This window comes from Peromyscus maniculatus, chromosome 7, assembly GCF_049852395.1.
Source record: "Peromyscus maniculatus bairdii isolate BWxNUB_F1_BW_parent chromosome 7, HU_Pman_BW_mat_3.1, whole genome shotgun sequence".
Taxonomy (NCBI): Eukaryota; Metazoa; Chordata; class Mammalia; order Rodentia; family Cricetidae; genus Peromyscus; species Peromyscus maniculatus.
In genome coordinates this window covers 38,667,045-38,693,931 of record NC_134858.1, presented here as the reverse complement: position 1 = coordinate 38,693,931, position 26,887 = coordinate 38,667,045, and the positions used below count along the sequence as shown (strand labels likewise).

Sequence of the window (26,887 nt, the reverse complement as noted above, 5' to 3'; positions counted from 1 at the left end):
ATGTCTGAAAAGATGGAGAAGTCGGACAGTATGCACAAAGCAGATCAAAAGAAGACTGTGCTAGTCTGGAAAGGCTGGAGTGTGACAGTGGAAGTGGCCAAAGGAGAGTGGCTGTACTTAGAGAGCAGGTTGTGACCTTGTGCCTGGTCTGTGGTCCTTTGCCACCTGAGAATTTGTGGTCCTGCTGCTACACACTCATCTGCCATAGAGCACTTCATCTTTACACATGTCCTTTCTCCGGAGCTTGATGGACTTGGGCCAGCTCTTGCCCAGCTTCCAGACAGACACTGGCTCCTTGCTTCAGCTAAGCATGCAAAACAAACAAATCCAATTGCTGCACTCGTCAGGGTGGTTGTAACACAATGCTACAAAGTAGGTGGTTTTTAAACCACATTGTTTCTCAGACTTGAAGGCTGGAAGTTCAAGACAGGGGCTCTGGAGATTGAGGCTGGCAAGGGCTCCTCCTTCCTTGGTCTCTTGCTCTCTCCTTGAATGGAGAAAGGGGAAGGCAGGTCTCTGGCATATCGTTCATGAGTGAACTAATCCTGTTTATGAGGCTTTGATCTCATGACCCAAAGACGCCATCTCCCAATACTATCCCTGTGTGGGAGCATGATCTCTATACATTTGTGGGGACACAGACATCGGTCCTGAGCACAGACCACGATGGCATGAAGGAGATTGGACAGCAGTGCCTGAGGGAGCGGAGGGTGAGGAGGGTAATCTCCATTCTCTCCACCCCTGCCTCACCTCTGCTTCTTCCAGCATCCTGCAGGGATTCAGAATGAGTCAGGACTGAAGGGACTTCATGGAAAGAATTCTCCCTCCCCTCTTTCTACTGTGCTTCCAGGTAACAAAGGTTACAGTAACTAGGGAGCAACACTTCCTAGAAGTCTGTGTCTGACTCCTGTTGTCTACCCTTCCTTTGTTATGCCAGAAGAAACTGAGAGGCATGCCTGCCTGGGTGACATGATGCACTAACTTGTCACCGATCTAGAACTCTTTCTGGAAAACTGGAAGGCTGTCAGGTCCAAAGGAACCATCTGCTTTTTTGAAGCCCTCCAGAAAGTCTCTCTGGGCTCAGACGACCTTGAACTTGCCCCTTCTCTTCTTACCTCACCTCTAAGGACCCTGACCTCCATTTACTTCTGTCTCTCAAGGTCATAGTACTTAGGAGGTTTGCCCAGGTAGAAGGAAAGGTCAGTGGGGGGTCAAGTAGAGCAAGCTCAAGTGCACCCTGTTAGGCTTCACAGATGCATTCTAGAAATTTGCACACACACACACACACACACACACACACACACACACACACCCGTTCAATAGAATCTTAAAAAAAAAAAATAGAGGGAGTTATCGGTTAAAGGAGTTCAAACCTGCCCCTCTTTTATCTCATGAAGGATTCTTTTGTCATGCAAATAACGTCAGCATCCTTCAAGTTGAGATTCTGTCTTGGCTTCCCTTAAGTGAGACACACCTCCATGGAGCAAAATGTGGGCATCCTACTCTGCAGGATTTTCCACACAGGCTGGGGACCACCCTTCTGTCTTTGTTGCAGCACTGGCTTTGGTGCCCTTTGTTTATGGCAGCTATTATTTTGGCCACTGGAGGGCTCTCCAGCTAGCTAGAGAATTCCAGTTCCCGGAGCCCAGTCTGCATGCAGTTCACACCCAGATTTTTGAGCAGGCAGCTTTTCAGCAAAAATCGGATTTAATTGGAAAAACTAGCAGTAGCGGTCGACATTCCTTTTATTTAGGAATTTAAGCATAAAAGAAACCTCTGTTTAAAAGAACGGGGTTTGGATTATGGGTTGTTTGGAGCTGGAAGGGAGACGCTAAGCTTGTGTGTGTAGGGTGATCTTGCAGAATTCTGCCCAGCTTAGGAGAGTAGAGCTTGGAACAAAGGTTATTCCTCTCTGTGAGGAGAATCACAACAAGATGGATGGAGAAAAGGAGGAAACAAATTATTTTTATGTGAGGAAAAGAGAGTCTTGGCCAGGACTAAATGAATGTTTGGGAGGTATGACACTTCACATGGAGGGGGGCACTGTCACCCCTGTTTTTTGTTTTTGTTTTTTTTTCATTGCTGCTCTTCTTCTTCTTCTCTCTGTCTTATTATTGGAACCTCTTTCAGAGATTTTGGTTTTTCTGATGTTGCTAAAAACATCCTCCATCTGAGTTCTGAGATGACAACACAGTGTAAGAAGTTTCATATCCTGATCTCTGTGCATGGAAACACAGACCTGTTGCAGAACCAGGTAGAAATAAAAAAAAGAGGTCAAGAGACCAGAAAAGAAATATGAGACGGTAAGCATTAGGTTCTCTCTGTGAGAAAACAAAGACAATTCAACAAAACTCTCTGTACTAGACCAATATTAAGTCAGACTAAAAGGAAGTTTCATGTTCTAACATTTTACAGCCTGAAACAAGAAAAGAACTTGACTGTACTGGTGGGAAGGGCTCCCTGGGAACTGGTAATGTTCCAACACCAGACCTGAGTGCTGCCGGGCACAGGGGAGCCTGCAGGGACTCGGAGGTTAGCTTGGGCCTCAGCAATATAAGAACTTGGTACCATGGAAACAGATATGGTCAGTAGGGATATGGCTACTCTGCTGAGGATGGGGTTGCTTTTGAGGAAATTTGTGCAACTGTAAAAATGAGGTGTCTTTTTCTGAAATCCATTAGAGAGTACACAGATTCCTGACCCATACAAAAGACAGCTCTTTCTATACTTGTTTGGGAAAGGGGTGGGAAAGGTAGACAGCCTCTGTTTCCTTTTTAAATCTGCAAGTTTGTAGGTTAGAAGACGGTCAGGCTGCACAAACAGACTTACTTCGGGGAATGTGGCCTCAGAGCTGAGGGTGTGCTCAGTAGCCCAGTCTCAAAGGACACAGAAGCCCCTGTCACTTTGTCACCTGTGGTCAGCACTGTTCATACAGCTCCACAGTAAAGCCTTAGGAGCTGCATCTGGAAAGGAAGAGAAGCTTGGGAAGGGAGTCTGAGCCCCAGCTCAGTTCTGACATGGAGTAGTGGGCTGCCACTGATGGTCCTCTGAGATTGTCCTCCCAGCACTGCTGAGAAGGGTGTCTGTGGAAGAGACTGGAGGCCAGGGTGGAGGAAGGCTGAGGGAAGGAATTCTGCATCGAGATGACTGCCTTGAGAGCAAAGGTGGATTCCACATCCTGTCTGCATCTGTAATCCCCTCCTTGCCTCCGAGGTCCCAGATGCCATTGTGTGCAACAGTGATTTGACACAGAGCACACATTTTCCCATGACGTATTTGATATATATATATCATGACAAACAATTGTGCTGAGTGAGACCTGGTAGGCAAGCAATGAATAACTCGGGGAACACTGAAAAACAACAACAACAAAAGAAAAAAAAAACAAAAACGCTAAGGTGGCATGTCATGGCTGCCAGTGTGGCTTCTGTTCAGAGCTTGGATCCAGCACCGGCTTCTTGAGGTTGGGCGAATTACACATAAAGGGTGGACAAGCTCTGCCTGACCAGAATAGTATTCTCTGAATTCTGGAGCATTCTCAGACTTACTGTACAAAACCACCATACCAGGAAAGAGAGCTGGTTGGTGGAAGTGCAGGGCGGGAGCTGGGAAGTGGTTTCTTTGTTCTGGGAGATTTCAGCCGGCAGGAACAGCAAATTTTACTGTCTGCAAACCAAGAGCCCCTCCCCTCCCCCCTTACCTCTTTTCTTTCCAACCTGGCAATTCATTCGCTGCCTCCCTCGGCCTCTTCCTCTGCCCTAGAGCAGTCTCCAGGGACAGATCTTTTTGTTGAGAGCACTTTGAGACAATTCAAAGTTGCAAAGTTCCCGGGACACAGCCAGGCTTGTCCTCTGAAGAGTATGGTCTCCCGGGGAAAGACCCCCACCTGTTGATCTGTCCCTTCCCGGGGGGTGAGCAACCTGCATTGTGCCCGGGACACACGCGTTTCCCGCGTAGGCTCGGCAGATGGCGCGCGTGAGCAAAGCCATCTCGGTCCCTTCCCTGCCCCTCCCCACCGTCGGGGCCTCGCTGGGCTAAAGCAAAAACAGATGTTTTCATCATTTCTGGATCTGGCACGTGACTTGCAGTTCAGCAATGTGCCGACAGAACCCAGAGTTGTGCGTTTCCTTCATCCCCCGCAAAATAAAACATTCTTTCTTAAATGAGCCTTCCTCTAAGTGAGCCGGCGACACACGATCCCCTTTTAGTACAAGGGTTGTGTGCTTAATGGAGCTCCGACTAGTCGCGAGTGCCCTACTAGCCAAGCCTGGCACTATAATTGGGAAATGGCCCTTTTTCAGAGAAGACAGTGAGCAGTCAGACTGGCTATCTTTATCTTAAGGGCTGGGGACAGGCGCTAGCCTTTTAAAATAGCCCTGGTCTGGCTGGCGAGGAACCTGTCTTGCTGTCTTGCGTGGGTGCAGAGGGGTCGGGAACAAAACAGGAAGGCCGGGGCGGCGCGCCCTGTTCCCCGCGCCCACGGCAGGTGGCAGCATTGGCCCGAGCTGGCCTCTGTCTCTGGCCAGGCCCAAAGCGGGGCCCTTTTACTTTCGGTGGCCTCAAAATTATTAGTTCCAGATGAGTTCTTGCGATTGTAATATTTGGTTTAACCCAATAGGCCCGATTACGTCAGTGCGCGCTCACATACAGCCGTCTGAAGTCTAACCAGACATCAGAGGCATGTTTCAAGGGTGTCAACATTCCTCATCCTTTGAAAGAATTAAAACAGAAACGCAAACGGAGGCTGATTTATCCCCAGAGGAAAGGAGGGCTGAACAGGCGTGGGGCTAGGGTGCCACGAGGGAAGGAGTGAACGGAGAGATTCAGGAGGGAGTCAACAGTTGAACTTTGTCGTCTGCTAGAGTAGAATTGGATTTATTTATCGAGCTAGGCAGGGACCTCTGGGTTCTTTGAAGGTTAGGGCCAATAAGCCGAACTGGTGTGTGAAAGACTAGCGGCCTGGAGTCCTGTAGACGGCTATTGTCAGGCGCAGAACAGTCGAAGCCTCTGTTTAACCCTTGGCCTGGCTGCTCCTACCAGAGCCAGACACAGGCTCCTGACAGCTTTCGGGGATTTCTGAACCTCCCTTAAGGATGCAAACTGTGTTTCCTAAGGACAGCAGCCCACGCCCCAGAGGACCTCTTGAAAAGATGAGGCCTCCAGCAGACTTTGCTGAGTGGACGCGCTGGAGTGATCATATGTCTTGTAAACAGCCCTGTCACGGTGTCACACGCCCCACAGGGACACTGGGAACCCACTCTAGTGGCCTCGGTTTTACAGGTATTATTCCACAAAGTTAAAAGACTCTGTGCCCAGGGTCACTAGCTAAAACTGCAAATGCAGCCCCAAATCCAGCTCCATCCGCCAGAGGGGAAAGGGTGCCTGGCCTCCCTTGGCTGGAATGACTTGACCTCAGAAAAAAAAGGTCCGGTCATTGCTATGCAGCCCCCATCCATCCATGTTCCCGGTCTGTGCTCAAATTCTTCAAGTAACTCGCTCGAGGAAGCTAGGAAGACTCCTGCTAGCCAATTCCAGGGAGCCTGCCGGCTTCCCTGCAGGTCTCTGGCTTGACACAGTTCTGATCAAAAGCCAGCACCCGTCTGGCAGATGCTTCAAGTCCTGCATGTGGAGAGCTGGTGGTGGCTGGCTGGGACTGGAATCTGCCAGGCAGGCAGGCTGAGCGGCCATCTTGTTCTTTTTCCCACCTCAGTGGTCGCCCAGCTCTGTGAATCGAGCATGGAAAGAAAGAAAAAAAAAAAAAAAAAAAGTGGTGGTGAGTGAACATCTCCAGAATGTTGCGATCTTCTCTTCCCGGTATCTTCCATTCTCCCTGGAAAACGCATGCGTCTCCACAGTACGCTGCCTCGGCAGCCACTGTTCGGTAATAACGGTGCTCAGCCTGGGGTGAGGAGGAGGGGAATGAGCTAGTTTGGAGACACTGGAGCACACTGCCAGCAACACTCCTCGGGATGGTAGAAGGAGTCCAGTGTACTTTTCTGCCGGCTCACTAACTTGATTCCTTTCTGAGAATCAGCTTTTGAACTTCTTATCGTACCCAGGTTCTCAGTCCTGCCTGCGCTCATCCACACTGGCAATCCCCAAATTCCTGAGGATCAGAAGTTCAAGGGCATCTGCAGCTACTTAATAAATTCAAGGTCGGCCGTGGGCTCCAAGTGACCCTGTAGGGGGTGGGGGCAGAAAGCCAACACACACACACACACACACACACACACACACACACACACGCACACGCCTCCCACTCAGAGCTGCTTTCATCACAGTGGAAAAGGAATGGGTTAAAAAGCCACAGTTGTAAGGCTCCTCCTCACAAGGTGGTTGTAATATACAGACAGAAGTTTTTTATTTTTATTCTTATTTTAAGTAACTGCGATTTAATTCTAACCCAACTTCCTCTGCTTTACCAAGTTCCTAAAAGTTAAGCAGTTCCTAAAAGTTAAGGTCATACAAGTTCAAGTCCCTGCCTGGACTCTCTGTGTAAGTCTCTGGCTCCTCAGAAGTGGCTAAAGCTCTCTTTTCCTTGTCTGTACTCTGACCGAGGCTGCCCCTTCCCTTTGTTTCCTGAGGCCCTTCAATAGCTGTGCTGCTATTGTCTGTGAGAAATTAGGGGGAATCACTACAGCTCTTGAGGGCTTTCAACCAATGCCCACGTCCAGAAAGTTTGATAAGAATCACCCTGTACCCTCGATTTCTCTAATTTATCGGTTATGGTTTCAAAAGGACTTCAGTGCCCATCCATGGTCACCATGGTGGTCATTGCCCTGTAGTGATCTGTTTTTATGGAACACACCCTAGAAAAGTTCAGTGTAGCGTGAAGTGGGTGATTGTAGAGGACAGTAGGAGGCATCCCATCTCCTAGACAGTTGTCCCCTAAGACTCTTCTAGATCAGTGGTTCTCAACCCTCCTAATGCTGCGATCCTTTAATACAGTTCCTCATGGTGTGGTGACCCCCCAACCATACATTATTTCATTGGTACTTCATAACTATACTTTTGCTACTGTTATGAACTGTAATATAAATATCTGATATGCAACCCTTAAAGGGGTCATGACCTGTAGGTTGAGAACCACTGCTCTAGCTGATAGCAGTGACTGTCTTTCTCCATTGGAGGCAGCCGGCATCTTCAGAAATAATCCATGCTTCCTGGTCCAGGAAACTTGACTAGCTCATCTCTGTTTCTGGTAGTAGGTTTTCCTGGAGTCCTTTAAGATTTTTGACACCCAAAGGTTGAGGAAACATTTGACCATCTTAATGTCTTAATAAAAGCAAAAAGGAACCAACTAACACAATGTATCAGTTTGATGGCATCTCCAATCTAAAGAGGGAAGGTTATGATAGACATCTGGGACACCACTGGGGAACTTGTCGATCCCAGGAGATGGGCGATAATTAGATTTGAGGAAATGGCTGTGGTTTTATAGGAAGAAGTCCATATGCTGAAGTACTCGGGCGGCCGGGTATCAGGGTGCTTGCTTGCAACTCAGTTACAAATGATTCAGAAAAAAAAAAAAAAAAAAAAAAAAGGAGTAAACTTACTGGAAGGCTAGCAGTTGGAGAACCAAGGATGTGCGTATCCAAAGTTCACCAGGTACTAACTCAGCTCTTCACAGATGGCACCTTTGTAGTCAAAAGGCTAGGCAAACAGAATGTGCCCCGTCCACAGATAGCTTACCACAATCATAACTTATCAAATAGATTTCCAAGCATTGTGTTTAGTCGAAGTCAGGAGAGAAGCTTGGCCAGTGGGGACCTTGAAGAAATCTAAAGAATGGCTCCTTTCCCTGGGTCATTGGTAATGTGAGAGGAACCCTTCCAAGATGGACTAGTATTTAGGCTAGAGGGTGAAAAAAAAATGCAGTTAGCTGGGTGATGGCAGCACGCACCTCTAATCCCAGCACTTGGGAGACAGAGGTGAGTGAATCTAAGACAACCAGGGCTATACGGAGAAATCCTCAAAAAATCAAAAATAAAATAAAAATAGAAAATAAAGAGACAAATGCACAGTTTTAATCAGAAGAAGGCAAGGCATTTTGGGACAAGGGGACAAAAATAAGTTAAAGAATCAGAGACTACTTGGGGAGCAAAGATGAGCCCCATGTATGTAAATGTGGTGGGGAATGTGCTGGGATGGAAACTTAGGTTGGTGTCTGGGGACAGGTAGCCTTGAATGCCAGGCGAATAGTATTGTGAAGAGGCACATGGAAGGATCAACACTCAATTCCAAGGAATTTTTTTTGCCAGAAACTCCTGCACAGATTTCAAAATCACCACACATGATACCTCTCCAAGGTTTCCCCAGCATCTACCAGTAGGATTATTCGGCTGGGTCTTTTCTGTTTCTGTTCCTGAGCTCATTCACACTCATTGTTGATGTCACAAGGCATCCACAAGGACAGTCACAACAGCTGGCTCTGAGCAGGGTTCTGAGAATTAACTACCACAATTCCATTCTCTGATCCTCTTTGCTTTTCCATGCCCTCCGCTTGACAATTCAGCTCCCACACTTGCCTCAGGCTCTGCTTTGGACCAACCATTGGTCACAGGGTTCTTTGCTTCATGGTAGTTTGCTTTGCTAGTGTCCTGGCTGTAGAGCCACAGGTAAGAGTCTTGGCTTCTGCTCCGTCTATACTGGGAATTCACATCAGCTAAATGGCTGTCAGTGAGACTTCATCGGTGTAGAACTAGTGTTCCCCCTCTGTTCTCTGAGAACTTTGTGCTCATATTTTTGCTGTATCATTTAGTATCTTCTGTCATGTCTTAGTTAGGGTTTCTAGTACTGTGAAGAGACACCATGACCATGGCAACTCCTACAAAGGGAAACATTTAATTGGGTGGCTCACAGTTTCCAAGGTCTATTCCATTATCATCATGATGTGAAACATGGCGGGAAACACGACAGCATGCAGGTAGATATGGTGCTGGAGAAGTAGCTGAGAGTCTTACATCTTGACTCACAGGCAACAGGAAGTGATCTGTCTCACTGGGTATGGCTTGAGCATATATGAGACCTCAAAGTCTGCCTCCATAATGACACACTTTCTCCAGTGAGGCCACACCTCCTAATAGTGCCATTCCCTTTGGGGGCCATTTTCTTTCAACCCACCACGTCATGACCACTTGCCTTGTTCATTTTGCCTACTTGTCTATGACACTGTCACTGCAGTAGTCAGCTCTAAGTCTCCAGGACTCAGCATACCATGTGGTCCACCATGGGTGCTTCATGAATACTTCTGGAAAGAATGAGTGGACCAATGAATGGGGCAGAAAGAGGAGCTGATATCTATATAGATATCTGCACATAGTTTCCACCTGAGTACATAGATGAGAATTTGCTGTTTGGGTAGAAAGCAACAGCTAAAAGTGGGTCCCAGAGTTTCTGTTATTAGGAATCTATCTCTGCAGTTTTCCTCTTTCTCTGTCTCTCTGTCTCTCTGTCTCTGTCTGTTTCTCTCTCTCTCTCTCTCTCTCTCTCTCTCTCTCTCTCTCTCTCTCTCTCTCTCTCTCTCTCTCTCTCTCTGTGTTCACATATGTGTTCTGGTGCATGTCCATCCATACAGAAGCCAGAGGTTGACACTGGCAGTCTTCCTTATCCACCCTCCCTCTTATTTGATTGCTTGGTTGGTTGGTTTGTTGGTTGGTTGAGAAAGGATCTCTCACTGAGCCTGGAGCTCTCTGATTTGGCTAGACAGGCTGGTCAGCAAGCCCTAGGGATCCTCTTGTCTCCAAGACCCAAGTGCTGGGATTGTAGACATGCAGTGGGTGCTAGGACTCAAACTTAGGTCCCCTTTCTCCTCCTCCTCTTCCTCCTTCTCTTCCTTCTATTTTGTTTGTTTTGAGACAAAGTCTCATCTTGAAGCCCTGATTGACCTGGAACTTGCTATGTAGACCAGGCTGGCCTTGAAACTCACAGAGATCTGCCTGCCTCTGTTCCCCAGACCCCAAATGCTGGGTTTTAAGTTGTGTGCCACCATGCCTGGCCTTAGGAACCCTTCTTGCACTGCAAGAAGTTTACAAATGAAGCTTTCTCCACAGCCCTGTCTCAGTTGTTTGTGTGAATGTTTTTAAAAAGTGCAGTTGTCTAAGACCATGAGAAGCTCTGGTGGTTCCTATTAGAAGAGTGGTTCTCAACCCAGATGTCATGACCCACCTGAGTGTAACATATCAGATATCCTGCATGTCAGGTAATTATATTACAATTCATAACAGTAGTGATATTATAGTTATGAAGTAGCAGTGAAAATAATTTTATGGTTGGGGGTCACCACCACGTGAGGAACTGTACTAAAGGGTTGTAGCATTAGGACGTTGGGAACCACTGTCTTAGAAGATTATAAACAATGTGCAAGCGATCAACACTGCCTTTGAAGCTGCAGTGAGATTTTGAAATGTGTCAATGAAGAGCTGGAAAGAGCCATATCCCATAATAACAATGTTCTTCACCTTGTGCTGCCTAGTTTTATGTCAACTTGACACAAGCTAGAGTCATCAGAGAGGAGGGAGCCTCAATTGAGAAAAAGCCTCCATTTCCTCAAATGTAGGGCATTTTCTTCATTAATGACTGATGTGGGAGGGCCCAGCCCATTGTGGTTGAAGCCACCCCTGGACTAGTCCTGAGTTCTATAAGAAAGCAGACTGAGCAAACCATGAGAAGCAAGCCAGTAAGCAACACCTCTCCATGTCCTCTGCATGAGCTCCTGCCTCCAGATTTCTACCCTGCTTGAGTTTGTCCTCATTTCTTTTGATGATGAACTCTTCTACAGAACTGTGAGTGAAATAAATTCTTTCCTCCCAAAATTCCTTTTTTTTTTTTTTTTTTTTTTGGCATGGTGTTTCATCACAGCGACATTAACCCTAACTAAGACCAATTGGTACCGGGATCTGTTGTGAAAGACCTGTGTTGTTTTGGGGAGGATTGTGGATGGATTTTGGAACTTTGGACTAGAAAATCTGTTGAGTGTTCAAAGTTTGGTCATATTTTCTGAGGGAGCCTGAAAGATAAGAATGTTGATGGCAATGCAGATTGTGGAAGCCTGGCTTGTGGAGTTCCAGAGGGAAGTTTAGAGTCACTTAAAGACTGACTCTATAACGTCCCTTGCTATTTTGGGTCAAGAATCTGTGGTTCTGGTCAGCTGGGGCTGATGAATCAGTTGCAATTCACAAGAGAACAGAGCCACTGTAGTAAACCTTTGCTTTGCTGGGGTGCATGATGCTGGTCAGGTGGAGCTGAGAAATTAGTGATTTAAAAGATACCAGTATCACTGCAGTGAAATCTTCTGGAAAGTGTTTCCTCAGAATCAGCACACACAAGCTGTGTTCTGGAGGCGGCCAAAGTTGTACTTGGCATTGGTAGCTGAGCTTGGTAGTGTAGGAATCACTCAGGTGGTACTGGTTTTGAAGGCATGAGGGGGTCATGAGAAGCAGCTGGGCCTGGCACTGTAAGATATCAAGATAAGCCACAAAAGAAGGTGTGGCCACAGTAGCAGTGACATCCCCATGATCCAGAGGTCATGGGGAGAAGTTGAGGATTGGTACCATGAAGTGAGCCCAGAAAAGGCTATTGGTAAAAGTGTAGCCCACTTGCAGCAGAGACCTTAGCATTTTGGAGATGCCAGTACCATGGGATGACCACCGAGAACGGTAGCAGCAGTAGAGTGGAGCTTCCCAGAACCTGGAAGACTAACTGTAGGTCCTGCAGAGGGCAGAGGTGGAGAAGTGACCTAAGACCCTTGGAGGATCCCAGAAGATCGTGAATGAATCCCAGATATGGAACATTGAGTTATATACGCTCTTGGAGTTCGGTTTTGCTCTGTTCAGATTGTGACTGTGCCCTGGTTCTTCCCTCTTGAAATAAGAAAATATTTAACCTAATTTTGATTTTTATAGGAGCCCACAGTTGAGAGACTTTGAACTTTTAAAAGAGATGTTGAATTTTTTTTTTTTTTTTTTTTTTTTTTTTTTTTTTTTTTTTTGGTTTTTCGAGACAGGGTTTCTCTGTGTAGCTTTGCGCCTTTCCTGGGACTCACTTGGTAGCCCAGGCTGGCCTCGAACTCACAGAGATCCGCCTGGCTCTGCCTCCCGAGTGCTGGGATTAAAGGCGTGCGCCACCACCGCCCGGCGAGATGTTGAATTTTTAAAGTGACTGAATATATTAAAGAGACTGTACCACTCTTTAAAATGTGTTTGAATTGATAAAGACTGCAGAACTTTTAACGTTATTTGTATTTTATATTGTGATATTAATATTAAAAGGCTGTCTTGAGGATGAATGAGAAAGGAAAGATTCTAGTTGAAAAGTGGTATGTTTGTAGGTCAAGCAACCAAGGGATCATTTGGGATGGGTAGTTTTATGTGAGTGAAATAAGCTCTTTGCTCCCCAAGTTGCTTTGGTCATGGGGTTTCATCACAGCAATAGTAACCTTAACTAGGACACACCTTGATGTGGCCCTTTTACTAGAAGGTCTCCCCAAATATGCAGCAAATACTCATTAAGTCAAAAGATTTTTCAGAGACCCACTCCAGTCTGGTCTGAGCAGAAAATGCATTTTTGCCACGTCCACAGGGCCATGGCCACTCTATCTCTGAATCCACATGATGAGAGACAGTGGAACTAACTCCAGAGCTCGGAGCTGTTGTTGCCATGAAGATCCCAGGCCAGCAACCACGGGGTCCATTCTGACCACTAAAAAACACCTCTCATTCATAAAACAGACACTGTGTAATTAGATTGGCTGTGTGTTTTGTCCTGGCACTACTTTCTTGATTACTAATTTCCAATATTTTCTCTGTCCCTGATGCCCTTATTCATATTAGAAGAATAAGAAGTCTGTGGTTTGATGGTTCGGGGCCAAGCTAGCCACATCTGTCAGATGCTTGTAAAAATTAAAAGTTCCAGACAGACTCAAATCATAGTTTAAATCCCACTCAGGGTAAACTGAAGGGGTTTGTTAACTGATTCTTCTACCCAAGAATGGACATCTGTTAAGCTGACTGATATAGGGACTTTATCCAATGTGAGGTAGGACTTATCACCTCTTTATCCCAGATCCTCAAAATAGAAGCACCGAGATCCTCCCCACTACAGGTGACCAAGCCTGGGACCAGGAACTCACACAGCATACCCTCTTTGAAGTATTACTCACACAGCCATTTTGGTTCATCTCAACTTGTAAAATTCAGTGATTCTTTATTGAGCAGACTCATAAGTGGGGCCCTTAGCTAGGTGCTATGTACCATGACAAAAATTATGTGTGCTCAAAACTGCCTTGGTCTATACCACCTCTGCTCCCAGCTTCTTGTAGGGCATAGAATTGCCTTTACCTGCAGATTCTTTGTGAGATTCTGTGTAACAAATTGGATATAGAGGGGTGAGAGTCATCCTCTTCACTGGGGAGGTTTAGAGAAGCCAGGAAAATAATGTATGGTAAAATGTACCCCCCCACCCCCCCGCAGACCTGGGAGTGTAGTTCAGCGAGTGGTCGACTTTCGGTTACCATAAGCAAATATTCCCTGGGTTCAGTGCCTGCACTTGCAAAAGATTTGTACTGCAATGATGATAGCCATAATTATGAGTCACTCTCGAAGGGATTTCATCTTGCTAAGAAGCATAACAGATGCCTGGGAAAGCACTTACACATACACAGAGCATGAGTAAGTACCTGAGTACCCCACATCCTCTGTTAGCATTCTGATGTCCCACTTCCTGCAAAGGGGCTCGATAGAACCATTTCCCACCGGCAATATGAAAACAGTAGTAAAAGAGGATTCCTGGAACCTCTCAATGGTTCATGGATTCTGAATGGTGTTGAATTGTCCCACCTGCTAGTGTCTGAGGTGAGGTATGGCTTGAATGTTAATTCCACTACTTTTAATCTCCTGACCTTGGCGGCTACAAAGCCTTTCTAAGACCTCTCAGAGAGTCCTTACATTTCAACAACTCATCTTTACTTCATTCATCTCTCCATCCTTGCTGGACTCTGAAGCTGGAACTCCAACATCCCTTCCTGTCTCTGCTACTCTGTGATTGGTTAGCTTCCTCTTTCTGTTCTATCCAAGTCTTGGTATTTCCCACGAAAACCAGCACAGGGTCCTGCACATGGTATGTGTTCAATAAATATTTATTGGATGAATGGTTCATTTTCTTCTCCATATGATATTCAAAAAGACTTAATTAAGGGATTAAGTGTATGAGGCTCCGTGCCAGGTGCCCTACAGAGATAATTACATGGAGGAGCCCTGTCCCTAAGTAGCTTAACATCTAAAACTATTAAACAGATATAAACACTCATTTATAGCAGCCAATGACCTGGGTTGTTAATCTAGAATCTATTGACGTGCCCCTCCCCCAATGGTTGAGTGTATGAAGCCTCTGAGTTTGTGTGGAATCTGTTGCATGCGAAACAGGAGCCACAGTCACGGAGAGAATTAGAACTACAAACTTGGTAAGAAGCAGGTGATGCTGATTTCCCTTCAGATGTGTTGGTTGGTTGGATGAAGGCTATGAGAGTCAAGATGGAAGCATGGATAATTCTTGTATTTACCATGGGAGCCATTGACCCTGCTGTGGAGTGGGAGGGGGGTAGCTTGGTGGTGACATGACAGAAGACCGAAGGAGAGGAGAGTCAAAAGGCAGGTGCTAAGTGAGTATGGGGTGTCTACCAGGCACAAGTCTCAGGGAGCAGGTGGTAAATGATTTAGAGCTAAGGAGAGAAGTAGGCTGGAGATGTAAAATTGGGAAACTGCTATGTATTTTGATATTTGATACTTAAAGCCAACGGCCGACCAGTGTGGTACCCTCACATGCAGAGTTGACTGTGGTAAGAAGAAAGCAGCGGTCGGTTATGTGAAGTTTTACCCCTAGGAGCTGTATCGTTTCAGCGTGCTGATACAGTGTGTCATTGTCTAAACTGAATTGGAATATAGAAATCATGTCTTATTAATCTTAGAATTTCCAGGGTGCACAATCTTGGGTACAGTAAGCGATAGTCACTCTTATAAGTGCAAAGAAAAGGAAGAAAAAAGAAAGGAAGGAAGAAGGGAAAGAAAATAGAGGGGAAAGGAGAGGAGATGCGAGAAGAGGAGAGGGGAGGGGAGAGGAGGAGAGGGAAGGAGAGAGGAGAGAAGAGGAGAGGAAAATCTCAAAGGCTGAGCAGGAGAATAAAATATCCCTAAATCTGAGGCTTCTGTGGCTAAGATCAGCACTGTCTCCACCAACCTCGGGGTGAAGGGTAGGAATGGGTGTGCCACCATATGTCTCCATCGGGAGCAGGATAGCTGCACTGCTGTGTCAAAGATCTGGAGTCCTTGGTAGGACACGCACCCAACAATGACATCTGTGCACAAGGGCACTTGGCTGGGGAGCAACTGCACTTCCACCTCCACCATCTGCTTAGTGAATTCCCAGCCCACTGGCTACAGTGTTGCTTACCTCTTAATTACCGGCCTTGGCTCCCACCTGGCTCCAGAGAGCAGCCCTGCTTCCCTTCTGCATTTTAAACAGTGACCTGACAAAGCCTGTGTCTCTCGGCTGAGATTGCCTTTGGTCAACTCCAGCCAGCCTTTTCCCCCTTGGATATCCCGACCTTGCCCATTTAGTGCTTTGGAACAGCCTGACATCCTGGTTGCCCTGGCATCTCTGAGCTGATTCTGCTACTCTGAGGCAGTGCCCCACAGGGCAAATTGGCATTTAGAGCTCCTAACAATAGCTGGCAAAGAGAAAACCAATTAAGAGGGCAGTTGAGAGGTGCCTGGACCTATGGCACAATTACCATTGGTAGATTGTCCAAGTGGCCGTGATAGTGATTATCTGATGCTCCCATGCTCTCTTTGAGACTCTGAAATCTTAGGAAAGAACCCAGTTTAATCAGTTTACCTTACTCCAGATGAGGTGTGAGTATGTACTAGCCTCCTAAAAATGCTTGGTCACTTTCCTCTTTTGAGGCTAGGGTCCTGAGGTTAGGGATCCTAGTTCAGAGCAAATACCACAGCTGGAGAGTTCCTCCAGCTTCATTCACCCAACCTGCCACCCTTTCACCCTCTTTGGCTCTCTCTTAAATCCCAATCCCTAGAGAAAGTTCCCAGGTTCAGCCTACCCCTTCTTCAGTGAGTTGCTTTTACCTCTGTGTCAGCTTCCTTGACCATCACAGTGAATGGAGCACAATGCCTCAATTCTGAGATGCCTCTTCTCACCAGCAGTTAGGGCATATCCTAGGTGCTTGCAGAAAAGCATAGGTATTTGCATAAGCATTCTAGGGTCTGAGCTTTTCTTAAGAGGCCAGAAGGAAAATGTTGGTGAATTTTTTTTTTCAAAGCATTTTTTTTTCCATTGTATCCCAATTAGTGTTTACTACAGCAAACCTTTCGGGAATAAAGGCGAGAAAAACAGCTCCCTATCTCCTGCAGATGGAAGAAAGGCAAAAGAAACAGCTTCCTATCTCTTGCAGATGGCTAACCAGACAGGAAGATCTATTTTCTCACTAGGAGGAGCTCTATTTGAACTTGGGTTTTCGGGTTCTGACTACAGGAAGAGTTTCTCTGGGGTGGAAGGCCTTGCATGCATCACCTAGTTCATCCATCTGGGATGAAGATGGCAGAATATTGCTCTGAGATCTGCCCTTCAACTCTGCCCGTACCCGTTTGGTGTCTCATGGTAGTGGGTAGCCATTCCAGCTTTGATCTGGAAGTTCCAACCCCCAGTGAGGCTTCGGTAACTGTCACGCCTACAAGGCGGGGCTGAGAGAGGACTCTGAAGACCCGAAATCCGGATGCACCAGCTCTCTTGGTTCCCGGACCCTGGATGCTGGAGGTAGACCGAGCAGAGTTCTCCAGAGAACACCGCCAGTCTGTGCCACACCTTTCCCAGACCCTGTAACCTATCCCTTCACTTGTAAGTTACCCCACAAAATAAACCTCCCTTTTAACTATGTGGAGTTGCCTTAATAATTTCACCAATAATCTCATGGTATCTTTAGAGTCAGCAAGGGAGGGGAATGTTCAAGTTCAAGTTTAGAAATATGTTCATTATATTTTCTTCTTTATAAGAGAGATACTACCCAATGAAAGCTCTGATACAATCGGGGCCAATGAATACTACCTGAAGTATTAAAAAAGCAGTTCTATCTTTTCAGTCCTCTATCTTCATCAAGAAACTGTGGAGTCCAAGCTGGGATGGCCACTGTACCACGTGACCAGCATCAGACTACACCCCACTGACTGATGGAGTCAGGAGTAGCTGCTGGGAATCCTTCAGATGGCATTCTCCCTGGGCCTTAGATGGAGTAGACTCTGGTACACTAGTCAACTGAGAATGAATCTTCATTCATCAACAGGTCTGACTAAGTGCATGCCCAGAGCTGCTCGATATGGCTCCTTGAACAACTGAGAAAACCCATGAGAGATTTCTATAGCTCAACACTATAGTTCAACAGTCAAAAGCAAATGCTTGAAATTGAGTTGGGCAACATATGTAATCATACGTGTTAGTAAGAGAGTCAGTTATTGAGAGGCAGAGATCTTCTCAATGGGGCTTCCTGGCTAGCCTATTTGGTGAGGCTAGTGAAAGGCACTGTTTCAAAAAAAATGTATTTTAATCTCTTGAGGAATAATACCGGAGGTTTTGTACATCACCTATTCATCATTTGAATATAAGATACTTCCTATGCTCTAAGTTTCCCCCTCACTGTAAAGTTGGCTATTACATCAGTAGAAACAAGATTATGTTTAAGTAATAAAAGTCTACACTTAAAGAATTAGCACAGTGAATGCTTATTTCTTGTTCAAGGAACATTCAGAAAAACGTTGGGACTTGTCTGTTCCATGTGTCACTTGGAACCCATACTCAGGAATGCTTGCCACCTTAGATCTGAGCTTTGCTGTGTGAGCTCCACAGTTCCCACGGAAGGGAAGACAAGGTTGGACAAGGAACACCGACTCACAAACTGTTACCGCTGCTCACAGGCCATTCATCAATCTAAACTAGTCACGTGACTCCAAGACCATGTAGCGGAAGTTGGATAATATATAACACAATTGCTTTCTGCTACAAATGTGAAGTGGATAAAAGGGGAGATGTGCCCTCTCCCCCCATACCATCAAAACCACAGTGCAAAACACAGGGCACTGGTGATCTTCAGGGAGATGGAGACAAGATGCTGAGGAGGGGCTGGGTAGACCAGCAGGGCTGAGTCTGGGAAAGGACTTTGTAGATCATGATGTTTCAGTGAAGCCCGGAGGATTGGGAGGTTTTGATAGGCTTTTGAACAATGGCATATTGGTGGAGAAGCATCAACAAAACAGTGAGAAGTTTGCCCGAGGGGCAGAGCACATGATAAGGAAAAACAGTCCTAGATAGTGATGTCTGATGGGGAAGCGAGCACAAACCAGGCCCGGGTGCTCTTCGTGCGCACTAGCCCATTTAATTACATAGACAGTCTTTGGTCCAAATAAGTTTAGTAACCCAAAGCCATGATAACATATGACAGAGCCAGTGTTTTCTCCAGTGGGGACATTAAACACCCATTGGAGGATTAGGTGAGGGCAGATGTCAGAAGGCCACGGACACCATGTGCTCAGAAGACAGAGGACAAAGTAGACGCTCTCAGAGCAGGAGAACTATAATTGGTCCTGGTCCAAGTGTGAACTCCTAGGAGAGTGGAGCAAAGGAGTTGGAACTGGGTTCTCCCTGTGGCAGAAGCAGAGGCCATGCTCCATTAAGGAATCAAGTGTGCTCCAGCCAGGGCTGAGCCAAGTGAGAACATGGTTTGGAAGCAGACAGATGTGTCTGGAAGGCATAGGTTTCAGAGAGAGGGGAAATAGGGGCCTGTGCAATATGGTGAGTGGTTGTGAGTCGGGCGTCAGTTCAGTCTTATTTAGCCAGAGAAACATGGACACTTTGAAGACACAACTGAGGAATGTTTTGAGCAATGTCTCTTTGTCCTTCACTGTCCTCAGCCTGGCTCTAGTCCTGGACCCACACACCTGTCCTTTCAAAGCCTGGAGACATTTTTAAAGCAAGCCCCAGAGACGCCTTGTCTTCTTTTCAAAAGATCTCCTCTTCTCTATGAGCAATGGAATAATTGAAATGGGGTTGTTGTTTCTCTTCTCTTTCCCCCCTTTTCTTTTTTACAAGAACTATTACAAAGGTGTGAAATATTAGACACTTACGCATCTGTGAATAAGATTGTAGGCTAAAACGTGTGAGTTCCTGTCTCAGCTAATGAACCAGAATATGGTTTTAATTTTTTGAGCAGCAAAAATGTTCTGCCTTTTTTTTTTTTGGTCATCCTGCAGAAGACTTTATATTTTAATAATTCAGTGGAGTCTAATTACTTTAATTAATCACTTTCTTTTGAGAGATGTCAGTGGGCTTCATTATATTTTTGTTGCTGTAGGTACTGCTGGGAATTTTAAGAACATATATATATATATATATACATATATGTATATATATTAACTCTTTCTTGAGGTCCTGCTGGGTTTGGCCTTTTCCTCAAAGTACTTGGTCACTCACAGATGATCTGTTCATAACTGCTGTTTCTCTTGTCGGATTTCTGCCCTATGACTAGTTAACAGAACCATCTCTGGACATTCCGTGCCTTAAAAATTGCTGCCTAGAGAGAAAAGTAAAATGCTATTTCGAGCCAGTCAATATTTTTGCATCTTTCGGAGTCATGATGGATACACTGAGACTGACAATAGCTTTTATTGTACAATCAGTATAATTTGCTTCCCTTCCAACAAAGCGTAATTAGCTTGTAGTTCATGCAGTGGCAACGAAAACGTGTTCATTTCTGAAGTCTGTTGGTGGAGGCCCCTTTCCTCATTCAAATGCAGTGTCCCTGTTCCGTCCTGACCCAGGCTCGCCAGTCATCACCAAATAGGTCTTTTAATTTGTGGGACTCTGTAAGTTCTTTGCACGGAGGAAAGACAGTGCTTTCATAAAGCATTAATAATGTACAAGTTGGATGTTTGGAGGCTCCATATTAGAGGCTGGCTTGGAATGAACCTGTGTGGTTCAAGTGCTAGATTTCTGATATTGCCTGTTCATCTGGCTTCGTGGCCCTTCTATTTACTTATTGATTCTTTTGAGATGGTCTCATGTAGTTCAGTCTGACCTTGAACTCGCTGGGTAGCTGAGGATGGCCTTGAACTTCTGAATCTCCAGTGTCCCCCCTCCCCATTGCTAGACTTGTAGGCTTGTGCCGCTACAATCAGTTTGTGAGACAGAACCTAGGGCTTCATACCTGCTAGGCAAGCACTCCACCAGGCTGCATCCGCAGACCTTTTATTTTTGAAACCATTAAAGAGAGCTCAGATCTTCTGATTTTTCAGTCATTTCCTGCAGTAAACATAAAATAATATCCAACTCATTAATGCACTGAAATATGAAAAGAGGGACAGCACGCTACGCTACCTTTTTTCCTTTAGGGGACCCTGTTCCTCCCCTTAGCAGCTGCATGGCTCTGAACTTCCCACTGCAGGCTGTAATATCTTTCCTATGCATGTTACACTTCTGGCCCTGGTCCTGGGGGCTCTGCTCAGTTGGGAGGGGACAGCCAGCTCTGCTAGGCAGTCAGGTTTTATGAGAACTAAGAACAATGTGCAGTGTACAGCCAGCCTGCCTGCCTGCGCCGTATCAGATTCCTGCAGACTGCAGGGGGACTTCAATTTGAGGCTCAGACTGAATACTTTTATTTTGAAATGCCGACTGTCTGAAATCAGATTTATTCAACCCTGACTTTGGCTTTGAAATGAGGCTCACATGGTACCTGTCACCTGAAGGGTGCAATTAGGGTCCACACATGGAGCTGTGTTTTCCGTCAATGCTGTGGGGTGGACATGAACAGAGCCTCGGCTTTGTTTGCCTGAGAGAGAAAGAAGGCCTGTTTAGAAAGCTTTTTGTCTCACCGTTTCCTATTTTCTGCTACTGCCCCACCCTCCGTCCTCCCAAATCTGCAGCAACTTGGGAGGACCCAGCAATTGACAAGGAAAAAAAAAAATCAATAATCAGATCAATTCCTGTTATGGATCCAGAAAGACTTGTGGTCGAAACCAGTCCCGGTCCTTTTGAGTCCCCTAAAATTTTTGCATTGCGTCCAGAGATGGTAATTGATTGAAACTGCCTGTGGTTTTAGGAAGTGCTCCGGTTACAAGGAAACATCCTTTTATGTTGCTGGACGCCAGCCACAAAATCTCTGAAGTCAGGGATCTGGCAGAGGCTGAGCCTCCTCCAGGGTGTAAATAAACCAGCCTGGTCTATAACCCAATAGAAGTCAATTTATGGTGTGTGTTTTAAATCACTCAGCTCAAAGCCCTGCCCAGTTATTAAAGAAAAGGTGTGGGATACAGCCACAGCTCAGACAATAGGTGAGAGCAAGCTGCAATGTTTGTAAGGTCTGTAGACTTTGTGGAGGAGCAGAGGGGCCCTGTAGGGGTACCCCCCCCCCCGGCCGCCGCCCCTAGTTTTAAAGAACTGCTGGGAACCAAGCGACTAAGCATGATTGGCACCCAGAACTGCTTACTATGCTAGCTGGGAGCCTGGGGCTCAAAAAGCTTCAGTGGGTGACCGTTTTATAACGCTGGTCTGGAAACCCAGTGACTTTTTTTTTTTTTTTTTTTTTCCGCTGCTGCGTTTTGCCACGTGAAAGGCATTAGAACTGGAGATTTGGCTGGACCCGGTCTTACGACCCACTGAGACGCCCATGGCAACATTGGGATGGGAGCCTACTCAAATGCCTTGGGCAGGGAACATGTTGAGTCCCAGTTGACACAGAGAGCCGGCTCACTCACACGGCAGTAGGTTATTTGGGGTTCGGCTCAAGACTAGAGGAAGAACCCCAGCACCACCACCGCAACAGCATTCCTGCCTCGAGGTTTAGCACAATTACGATCCCCAAACGGTGTGTGGCAGCGGGTTAAGGGTGTTAAATGTTCCCAGCCTTGCTTGCATCTTGTTCCAGACTGGCAATGACAGTGAATTATTAGAGAAACCCAGGGTAGTCTGCACAAAGCTGTCTCTTAATTGCTTATTCTCTTCAGGCCTGGTCCGTCGAGTACCACTGCCCATCGACACCCGAAAACACCACGCTAAAAGAGACCCCACCATAACTTCACAATATTCCCCTTCACTTTAACGTAGCAAAGCATTAATAGTCTGGCTGGAGCCTTTTTTTTTTTTTTTTTTGGTGGTGGTGGTGGCCTCCCTCCCAACTCCATCCCCTTCATTCTCATTGGCTCCTGCCAAGTACCAGGGAGCCAATGAGATTCCTCTTCTTCATTCATGTCCTAGCAACAAGCCCAGTTCCAATCTTTCTCTGCCAAACTAACACCTGAAAAATTACATCATGAATAATGGCAAAAAGCAGCAAGGGCCAGAGAAGGGCTTTTTTTTTTTTTCTTCATCTGTCTGCTGCAGAGTTCATTTAAGGTGTTTTTGTCTAGATTCTTAAAGCAACAATGTCCTAGATTTTTGCTGATCTTTTTCAGCACACCAGTTAATATGCATATAAGTATACATACATACATAAAATAAGCAGTCACTAAACTCAGCAACAGCTTTTTAGGCTAAATAAAAGGAAAACATTTTAATGGGGTTCACTGCATAGACCTCACCCCGCCCCCGCCGCGAAGTCTGCATTCAGAGGAGCGGAGAAATAGATTGCTCTCGCTGTATCGTCTTTAGGAAAAAAAAAAAAAAAAAAACTAAACTGGCCCAAACCTCACAAGCAGCCCACCCGCTCTTCAACAAAAATGCAGTCCCCTTCCTGGCGGTTTCTCCTGCTCTAGTTAAATATCCCCAAGGGCCATTTCGTTCCTCTATTGGGATAAAGCCCATTCTTTATGGGGATCATGTAGCCGGGGAATGAGGTACCTGGAGAATCTCCCCCAGAAGTGGAGTTGTAGGGGTACAGGTCCCCAGGATAGGGGTGTTTTAGCACGTGTAGTTCCCTGCATGTTGGGGCAGAGAACGCAAAGCCACAGCTGGGGAACCGCAGCGACAATGACATCCAGATGACCTGGGCGGGGGTGGGTGGGAGAGGAAACAGAGAAAGCGAGGTGAGCTGATGGTGACTGGGCTTGCGCGGGGGTGGGGTGGGGTGGGGTGGGGGGTGGTGATGGGGGTGGGAGTGGAGGCCCTGCAGGGGTCAGGGTTGTGAAAGAAAACGTCCACCCTTCTAGACATTTTTCAAGCCCCAGACGCTGCTTCCGGTTTCCCCCACCCCACCCAGTCTAGAGCAGACGCCCGCTCGAGGAGACTCAGACACAAAGGACCGCAGCCCTGCGCAGGCATCGAGGGGGAGGGGAGGGACACCTGCCTGCGTGCACGTGCATGGATGCAGCCGGCGAAGCCCCAGCGCTCCGTGCCATCTAGGTCTCCCCTGCAGGCTCCGGGACCTGTGGATGGCAGGAACCTGGCAAGGGCCCCCAGGAGCCGGCTCCAGGGGGTGGGTGCTTGGCTGAAGGAGCAGAGAATAGATCCACTGGGTGTCTGACTCCTAGCTGGGGTTTGCTGATCTCCTTCTCAGCCATCGACTTGGCAGCAGGGTAGTTGGTGTCTGTAGACTGTCAGCCTGGGTGCTTGTGAAAGCGAGTAACGGTATAAATCCCGGGCAGGAAAGAAAACCATGCCAGTCAAGGGACTGGGTGGAGGAGGGAGAGAGTGCTGGAGAGCCTGCTCTTGGGAAGGAGGGAGAGACGTGCACCCTTCACCACCCCACACACAGGTGGCAGCGATAACTCAGGGGCGCCAGGCAATGCACGCTTCTTTTCTACCTACCAGAGACTCAGCCTGCCCCTCAGTGGTCCAAGAAAGAGACCCAGACTCGGAAATCTCAAGCATCCCATCCTACTGTGCAGAGAAATTGGACGATTATCCTCAGAGGCTGTTTGGAAGAAACAGGTGGTCACGCAGCTCAGTGGAAAAGCCACCAGGGGAGGGAGCACTACAGAAGGACTCAGTTCTTGTATTGCATCTGCCTTGGGCAGGGAGAGCTAGAGGGTGGGATCCTGTCTCCTACCCAGTGTCCCTGTTTAGTGACAGCAGGAGGTAAGGCTGGCAAAGTGGTAAGCGGAGTGAGGCTTCCACAGTATTCAGTCACATCAGTGTTAGCATGGCACCCTCCTGGTGCCGTGCAGGAGCCTCGTGTTAGGCTTGGTATCCCACCTACATTCTCCTTCCCGGCTTCTGTAGTTCACCTTCTTCCTAGGATTTTTCCCCATGGCCTGGATCCTTCTATTGTCCTTCATGGAACCTGCTTCTTCTGTCCAGACCTTAAGAGTTAGTTTTCTTGAGCTGAGGAGATGGCTGGGCAGGTATGTGTCTAATCCCAGAGGCAGAAGCATCCCTGGGAAGCTCCTGAACCAGCTAGCCCGTCACACATGGCAGCAAGCAAAACAAGGTAGAAAGCACAGGCTGACATCCAAGGTTGTCCTCTAACTCTACATGTGTTTCCTCTATTCTAACATATGAACACACATACCATAGTCACGTTATACTACACATAACACACATGCATACACACACCCTGGGAGGGAGGGAGGGAGAGAGAGAGAGAGAGAGAGAGAGTTAAAAAGTTGGTCGTCGTCCCCCCCCCCCCTCCGCTCTGTTCTGGGTCCCCTCCTTTCCTCCCGTCTCTGCTGCCCTCTCATCCTCCCTAAGGTTTTAATGACCCTTTCTATTCTGATGGCTGTTCTCTACAGTCCCTAAATTTCAGGACCCTGGCTACAGTGGTCTGGAACTTCCCCTTTCTGTGCCCCCTCCCCCATCAAGTTGGACTCAATAGGCCCCTTATCTCCACCCCTCGGTTTAACTTCTTTGCCTGTCTTGCATGCCCAGCGAAGAATGCTTTTCGGAGCAGAGTTGTCCAGGGCAGAAGTTTGACTGTCATTACAGACACATGGTGGCTGCCCCGTACCCTACCACCCCCCCCCCCCCCCCCGTTCACCCCAGAAGAAGCTTCCCTGTCACTGCTTATATTCCCCATGCCACCCCTCTCGCCCCTCCCCACTGCCAGCAGCCTAGGACAAGATGCAAGTTTCCTCAGGCAGCCTTGGCTCAGCCCATGCAGCTCCTGCTTAGGGCCCCTCTGTGGCCTGGACCTGGTTTCCTGCCTTTCATACTTTGTCTCAACTCATTTTTCTTAGGGCTCCAGCACGCTAAATTTCCTTCGGTTCCTTGAAAACTCCTTCCCTCTTCCACAGAGGCTTTGTAATGTGATACACATCCCTCCACCGGGTAAGTACCTCCCAAAGTCCCTCGATTCTTACTTGGACTCGGCCAAGCTCCCTTTCAGAGAATCTCAGGGCTGCCCAGATTCTTTCCCCTTAAGAGCGCACATTCTCCTGCTCAATAAACACTGTCTCCCATAAAGCATTGCTCTGCAGTGAGAACAAGACCCAGTGTCTCCTTTGTCATTATGGTCACAGAGGCCTAGCACGCAGTAGATGCGGGAACGTTCGTCAGAATAACAACAGAACATCTTCCGTCCAACCATGTGCCACCAAATGTTTCGATGAGCAAGATTTATTGCTACATAAAAAACGTCGAATAAGGCGAAGTCAGTGTTTGAATCCAATTTCCACCCCCCCCCTTAGTTATTTAAAGTCAATATTACTGAGATATGATTTGCACGCACATAATGAACATTTAATGAACTCACTCAGGGCTGGGAGCATGGCTCATCTGGTAAAGCGCTTGCCACGCAAGCATGAGGTCCTGAGTTTGATTCCTCAAAACGACCACTGACCACGTACAAAAGCTGGGGACAGTGGAGCATGCCTGAAATCACAGCTCTTAGGGTGGGGGTGGGAGGAGAGAGGAGAGTCCTGGAGCTTGCTGGTCATTCAGTCTAGGTCATGAGTTCTAGGTTCAGTGAGAGACCTTATCTCATGAAAACCAGGCAGAGGATGGCTGTGGGGGTGCATGTTTTTAATCCCAGCACTCAGGAGGCAGAGGCCGGCAGATCTCTGTGAGTTCAAGGCTAACCTGGTCTACCTAGTGAGTTCTAGGACAACCAGGGCTTCATACAGAAAGCTTGTCTCAGAAAAGCCCAAAAGCAAAACAAAACAAAACAAAAAGACAGAATGATTGAAGAAGACATGGGAAATGGATCTGTGACTTCCACATGTACATGTGTACACATACATGTGCACTTGCACACACATGCACATACTGGCAAAGAACTCACTTAAATGTATATTTTGATGAACTTTGATAAATGTGTGTGCTCTAACAAACACTACAAAACTGAGACACGACCATTCCTATCGCCTACCATACCCCTCTAAAAGCCACCAGTGTCCGCTGGTCTGGGTGCTGTCACTTTGTGAGTACAATCATTACTATTGTGCTGGTGTAAAATTTCATGTAAATGGCATCATACAGTTAGTACCATTTGTGTGGGGCCTATTTCTACTCAAGCATCACGTTTTTGAGATTTACTTAGGAAGTAAAATATTGAAGCTGTTCTCTTTAGTACTGAAAAATACTCAATTGTGGAGACTGCCCACGACCACCCACCCATGGAGAGATGTTTGGTTTCTCTCCAGTTGGGAGCTGTTGAGTCAGTATTACACATTTCTTCATGAGACCCTATGTAGACACACCTTTCGTTCTGGGGTAAAGGTGCAAGCGTGGCACTGTTAGATCTTAAGGTAAGAGAATGTGTCCCTAACTTTATTAGACGCCACCACACGCTTTCCTAAAGTTCCAGTCTACCCTCCTATAAAGAAGGAATACGCATTCCTGGGGCCCTGTATACTCACTACGACTCAGCATGTATGCAGCAGTGGCTCATTGTGCAAATACCTTTTATTTGCACGTTTACTACTGAGGGGATCCTCATTTCCTGGATGTTGGTTTCTACTGCTTCTTT

The 26,887-nt window shown here is 46.8% G+C and overlaps 2 long non-coding RNA genes across 2 annotated transcripts; one reads left to right on the top strand and one right to left on the bottom strand.

The window, feature by feature from the left end:
- Nucleotides 1-19,763: 19,763 nt before the first annotated feature.
- LOC121830806 (uncharacterized) lies at nucleotides 19,764-23,010 on the bottom strand. The gene is made up of 3 exons (XR_006074038.2): nucleotides 22,885-23,010; nucleotides 20,783-20,878; nucleotides 19,764-20,352 (listed from the first exon to the last, which is right to left on the bottom strand). It is a non-coding gene; the product is annotated as an uncharacterized LOC121830806 (long non-coding RNA).
- A 31-nt stretch (nucleotides 23,011-23,041) lies between these two features.
- LOC121830805 (uncharacterized) lies at nucleotides 23,042-25,240 on the top strand. The gene is made up of 3 exons (XR_006074035.2): nucleotides 23,042-23,069; nucleotides 23,794-23,913; nucleotides 25,158-25,240. It is a non-coding gene; the product is annotated as an uncharacterized LOC121830805 (long non-coding RNA).
- The last annotated feature ends 1,647 nt before the right edge of the window (nucleotides 25,241-26,887 follow it).